The sequence below is a fragment of the Varroa jacobsoni genome, unplaced genomic scaffold, assembly GCF_002532875.2.
Source record: "Varroa jacobsoni isolate VJ856 unplaced genomic scaffold, vjacob_1.0 scaffold_997, whole genome shotgun sequence".
Classification (NCBI taxonomy): domain Eukaryota; kingdom Metazoa; phylum Arthropoda; class Arachnida; order Mesostigmata; family Varroidae; genus Varroa; species Varroa jacobsoni.
Window position 1 is genome coordinate 270,797 of NW_019213899.1, and position 6,744 is coordinate 277,540.

The window sequence follows — 6,744 nt, forward strand, 5'->3', positions numbered from 1 at the left end:
ATTATGACATAAATATTTCGCGCCTTTTAACTAAAGCCATTTTGTTCATTAAGCATTCTAGTTTTTTCTAATCTTCTTTGCCTGATTTTTCCTTTTTTGAATTCGAATAGGGTTGTGTATCTAACAGCATATGAACACTTCTATTGAAAATACTTGCCTTTTTACTTATATTGGTTCGCTTCCGTAACACACACGTAGTCCGATTCAGCTACGACAGTTTAGCATTTGCTCTTTGCCCCTTACCTTTCTTCAGCCCTCCTTGTTTTCTCGTTTTTCCAACATGCTTGGTAAACGTGTTTTTCTATAGGCTATATGGAGCAAGCCGATGAGCATGCGCGCTTGTTTATATAGTCTACGTTTCTCTCTGCCCAGCTGACCTAAACCTTTCCTTATTGTCTTTTTTACTATAAGCTATGCACTGTTGTACACTAATCCATATATTTGTCCTCTTGTTGCTTGGTACCTTACTTTGCATCATCGTTAGTTTTCCCACGGGCATAAAACGAAGCCTACGCATAGTACGTTATGCTTATATTTATTGTTTAAGTTCGTGCACAGCCTTTTCAAACGATTATAACCACTATTACTATTCTCTATTACGGATGCATTGCTGTGTATAGACATAACAGACTAGCACGCATATTGTTTGACTCAATCAGTATCTATAAACCCCCCCCCCCCCCCCGCTGTATCCCGTGCTGTTCCTCATTCTATTACACCATCAAAAATTTCTCTGTTTTCTCGACAGAGGTGTTTATTTCTTTTTTTTGTGTCATCATGCTTATCTATATATGTACTTCCTCTACTGCATGTTTATTTTTACACCTTTTCCCTTCTTTATATATTTCTTCATTATTTGTCCACAACTTCCCCCGCTCTTTATCACTCTGTCATATTGGCTCTGCTTGCACAATCACTCGTCGATTTTTGTCCTCCTCTCTTTCATGGCTTTTGTCATCGTCAGTGCGTCATACTCGCACGTGCCTACACAGCTGGTACACGTTTTTTAGTTTTTTTTACCTTTCTTGTCTCATCTTCGCCCACCGCCTTAGCAGCATTACCACTGTACCTATATATAATCACGATTATCTTTTACAAACTCGGTCATAGTAAAGATGTTAATTATCATTATCTTTACTAATATCGGAAGTTAAGCTAATTATCTAAATCAATCTCCTTGCTTTATTATTGGTGATTGTAGGTTCGGCATGATATACTCTAGCAGAGTGATTTATTCCATATCGGAAAAGCATAGGTATGTCGTATCGCATCTGTTCTTCTTATTCACATTTATTCACTTAGTGCTGCTTAAATACGCATTTAGCCCATTAGATCGCTAAATTGTAGCTAAATATTGGACTCGACATCATTTTACATACAATACAATGTGACATTGTTACCAATCGTCAAAATAACAATAATATAATTAGCATGAGTTAGATATTTGTTGCCTCGTATATATGCGTTGGTGGTATTTTGACTGTTGTCCATGCAAAGACCGCTGGTAGTAGAGAAAAGTGTACGGATAGTGGTAAAAGAGGTAACAAGCAGACCGGATAACGAGGGAGTAGAGGGAACGGCGCGGTCGATCGGAACATTTCCACACCGGCGTTATCCACACATAAAGAAACTAAAATGTCATTATTTAGAAGATTAACGATGGTGCATACATTTCGAAACTATTGCGCCGCAAATAAAGCTTATAAAAAGAAATAACTTATGTTTTCGAAGCATAAATTATCGGAGCGTTATGAATCAAAACTCCCTCAAAACTTCCTTTCTATACATAAATAGATAACAGTGTACATACTACACTGCCTTCTTGGATTTCGCGTATCACTTGTCGTTTTGCCTCATAACGGTCGATCTAAGCAATGATCATTTAGTAATCAAGTAACCAAGTAGTAACTGACAGACTTCCTTTTCGAGGCCCCGTACCGACGTCTCTTTAGCGTATCCTCGGGGTCTGCCAGCATAACGATGCACCTCTTCCCCTATCGTAGGTGTGCTGGCGATTACTATAGATGGCAATTCATAAATCAATAATAATACATGTATTTCATAAATACGACTATACTATATAATAATATAAGTAATTAATCGCTTACCCCTGTATTCCCGCAACCACCGTCCTGTTTCATGCTTTTCTTTCGTCAGCGTTTTTTCCTTAACTCCAATATTGTGTTTACTATATATATATATATATATATATAGGTGGCGCTGTTTAAAGAGCATTTAGAAGGATGCTCTTTGAAGGGCATTAAGACGCGCATCCATTTATGGCTACTAGAAAAGATTTGAACGTTAGTGCTATTAAGTGCATCAGAAGTTTGTGGCGTTCGGACGGTGGTCGAATCTCATCGCAGATATGAATGGCGGACTCAGTGGATGCCTAATTTTTTATTTATACTATTCCATTACTGTCGCTAATTAATATCAGAACAATCGAAATTAAGGATCGAAATCATCATCCTTATTTATCTACTAGCCATGTATTAATAGCTATACACATTCGCTCCCTCTGCCCTGCGTCGGCTTTCCTCATTTATTTTGACATTTTTTCAAGAGTTCGCGTTGATGACTGCTCATTTAAACACAAGGGCGACCATCTAAAAGGTAAGGATATATAATAATAACAACAACGTATTAGTAAGAATATTATAATTACACAGTTTGTTATCACCAGAACCTATTTATCATCTCAGTAATCATATATATATATATATATATATATATATATATGCCCGAGTTAATGATCATTGATCCAGGTTGACAGTCGTACGCGTCACCGCATGATCTGTATGGATTACAAGTGATTATATCTGAAATTAGGTTAAACTGCCCGCAAGCCTAAGTAGGATTCTTCTTGTCCTGGTTCAAACGCGTATGAATGCTGAAGTCAAGTATCGCCTTTGTTTTCTTGTAAACGCACCACAGTACAACTATTAATTGCCGCTTCTTTTATTTCCAGCTCCTCATCACCATCTTCTCAACCAGTGACGATTGACCGCATCAGCAGGAAGTCGCTGCTTGCTTGCTGTTGGTCTTTTTTTGTTCCTGAATTCTGCAGCACAACAAATGCAACGTTCCGTTCAAAGGCGTGTTCGTTTTCATAACCCTCGACAAGCCACGATCTGCACGAATACATCCCGCGCGCAACTTCAGTCGTGGTGACTGCATTTTGGATTGCCTGCTCCACGCGCTTTGCGTGCCTTAAACCAAAGCTTGCAACGTATTGCTCAAAAATAAATAATAAATCATGTGAGCAGCTTATTGATTTTACCGTGTACGTTTCGCAGGCCGAGACTACACTGTAATGAATTTCACGCGTGAGGATACGTCACCTTTCGGGGAATGACCAGGCAGATAAAAAAACATTACAGACAATAAGCTCTTCCCAGGGACCCCTGTGCATCTCTAGCTGTTACATCAGCACGCGAATCGCGTGTCTGTGACTTCCCAAAGTAGTGATCGTACCTTTCATAAACTTAAATTACGTTCGCGTTCAACATGCCCTCGCTTAATCTTTTTTGCGTCAGGTGATTCACTACTGACGACCTATTAGTTAGCAATTATGATTCTAAAGCCGAAAGCACGATCAAACGAAACAAATTCTAGTTAAAATAAAGCTCAAGGGCTTTGCTCGAGAAGTGAATCTGCTCTGCGTTCAACGTCTACTGTGTTGCGACATTAATTATGGAAATAGGTTTTCATAGATAGAGTCCGACAAGCTCGCAAAAGCATTGTGGTCGTTTTGGGCTACTAGGTCCAATGCTTCCACAATGCAGGCTGTATATTTTTTTCTTTAAAGATAGGATTTTGGAATGTTTTATCGTAGTTTTGAGAGATACTATCTCAACTATTGGATTTCGTAGGGCAGGTGCTTTTTGCGGATTTTTAGGCTATTTTTCCCCTATATTGTTGTTGTTGTTGTTGTTGTTGTTGTTGTTCGCTAAAGGTCAAACGTAGATGGAGAGCCTTGTGACGTTTCTGTCTCGCCCGTTTGGACAGGTGTGTATTCCTAAAAATACCAGGCGAACCGTTGGGTTGTCAATTAACGGAACCCAGTGTTCAACTAATAACACCAGGCGATAAACTAACCAGACTGAATTCTATGGTAAATACATAGCATTTTCAACGGTTACTAGCGCCATCGTTGTTTCGGACAATTTTATAGTGACATTTGAGCGCAACAGCACAGGACAGCTTGTTTATGTATCAGTCGCAAATTTCTCTATAAATAAGCTTATTGTATCGTAAGTTTTTATAAAATGGGACGTTTGGTGGCTGTTAGTTTTCCTACGTACGTAACCAATTTCCAGGTACAGCTTGTAATCATAACCATGTTTATAACCAATGCTATCGGCAAGACCCATCTTTCTGGGGTTATATAATGACCCGAACAGTGCTAATTTTAATTCATAATGAATATTTTGGTGTTGTTCAAGTTAAGTTGGTGATATACCAACGCTTCTACCTTAATGTTGACGGCCTCTTTGTTGCAAGACAATACTTTTCTTACGGTTTCCACAGATTATAGTAGAATCTGCATTGAATACTTGATTAAAAAGGAAAAAGCTAAGCACCAGTTCGCCCTGTCAGTTCATTAATAAAAAAAAAAAAAACTAATTGTAAATTAATCAGCAAAAAATTTACCACTTAAAAATGATTCCTTTGCATTGATGAAACTGTGCTAAGTCAAGATGCCTGCTCCTTTATAGTTTATGCACATACGCATAATGTAGGTAACAATCAGAATAATCAGCTTTTACTTTTCTGTTTCTTGAGAATTACTCCTCTTCATATAAGGTGTGCCAACATCATCTATTCCTATTATAGTTATCATTAACGTCGCTACTATAATTAGCAATTTTATTAAGAAGGTTTAGCGTCTGCATGTAGTTTAATATTTCGTGCTGGACGGAACACATTTTCATTTTCCATCACGGAATGCATGATCTGTAATAAATCTGTGTATACGTGTGGCCAGAAATCTTCGTCTTTCCAATGCAAAATTTATTCTTCTCCTGCCCGAGAAGGCGTGAAAATGCACAGAAGCATAGATCATTTTTTTTTTTTAAGATCTTCGTTTTCATTTTGAACCGAATATTCCAACAGCATGTTGAATAGGATGTACAAAACGTGACTTAGGTGTAGTTACAAATGGCGAACCGAACGAATACTATCTGTCTCAATATGTAAAAGAAATACTACGTAATTGCTCATGAATGATGTTCTTCTCGAAAAAGGTAGGTTTGACGTAACTCGTCTCTAGCCAGCGGCATTACAAAGTAAATGCCGTATGGTGTCATTTCCCAAAAAAACGAAAGTTCTGCGTATGCTTACAAAAATGTGTTAGGACGTATGGGATTTCCAAAGTCGTTCATATAATTCTGTACGTCGTCTGCGAAACTGATATACAAGGCTCACGATACAAATCATCGTCATTATACACAAAGACACTACTTATACATAGCTTAAGATTCCAGAAGAACAATCAAATGGATCCAACTGAGTAAACAGTGAAAATACATCACTTGGTTAAAAAGCAATTCTGATCAAGAGTTGAATAGTCAGAAAGCAGGCTCATGCCAAATCTAGCTGAGTGAAATCAGCATTATATTAACACAACTTTAACTACTTTTTTTCAATAAGGAAAAGTATAATAACTTGATGCGTCATGCGAGCCTAAGCTTTATACGGGCTGAAATCGATAAGCAAAAACAAAAATCGATCAGCGAAGAAAGGCAGAGACCTCAACTACCACTTCATTAGATTAATTCGTCTAATTAAATTGAGCCCGTATTAGAAAAAGTACTGTCGGACTGTTTGTTGATGAATTGGCTTTGATAAGGACGACGATTAATTTTATTGTGAAATGATGATGATGATGAACTTCACGTAACCAGTTGCCTCCGTCCGAATTACCGAGTTTGACATCCACAAAAAACAAGTTTCGTCAAAGCAATCGGGACGCCAAATTCTTATGACGGCATTGCGGAGATGATCGCTTATCAGTGTAGCTTTCCCCGTCACGTTTGCTAACAAGGCAATTGGATAGCACCATTCATGACACCACATCGGATGCGGAAGTACAATCGGAATTTCTCTAAGAGCTCTAAGCCAGTGTTCGTTTTTATATGAACAGGAAAACAGAATCGTCACTGTCAATGACAGCCATTTAACAGTATAGCCCTACAGTTATAGCCCTCGCAATGTACCTGCGTAAATGGTTTGATAGCTTTCGCACCACCTTGCAACTTTAGGAACTCTGGTCGGGATGTGATAAAAATAATGGAATCAAAAGCATCGTGCGCCACAAGAATGTTATCTATGTAATTGTATGTTCTTGACTACATTTATTTGTTCGTTTGTAGTAAATGGTCACGTGATTTTTTTGCTGTTCTGCGTTTTGTTTAGTATTGCCTCTTGTGTCGCTCTTTTTCTAACGATTTCTAATGATCCTTTAAATGAGTTGTCGCAATAATAAACAAACGATGTGAAATGAACCGACAATCTATAGAAATGCATAATATGAGGTGAGAAACAATTATATATATATATAATATATATATATATATATATATATGGAGAGTTAGAGAGACAGGAAGTAAACAATTAACACAAAAGATGAAGGTGGTTAGCAACGTTCGTTTGTTGGTTAGTGTTCTTCATTGTATATATAGTACGTAATCCACGCCTAGTTCTCTCGATTACATTTATGCACATGTTTTCCAATTATGT

At 37.8% G+C, this 6,744-nt stretch overlaps 1 long non-coding RNA gene across 1 annotated transcript in view; it reads right to left on the reverse strand.

The window, feature by feature from the left end:
- Positions 1-6,738, reverse strand: part of LOC111265652 (uncharacterized) — an 18,253-nt gene extending 11,515 nt beyond the window's left edge. Inside the window, exon 1 of the long non-coding RNA XR_002683554.2 lies at positions 158-6,738. This is a non-coding gene — a long non-coding RNA (uncharacterized LOC111265652). The remainder of the gene's footprint in view (positions 1-157) is intronic.
- Positions 6,739-6,744: the final 6 nt, after the last annotated feature.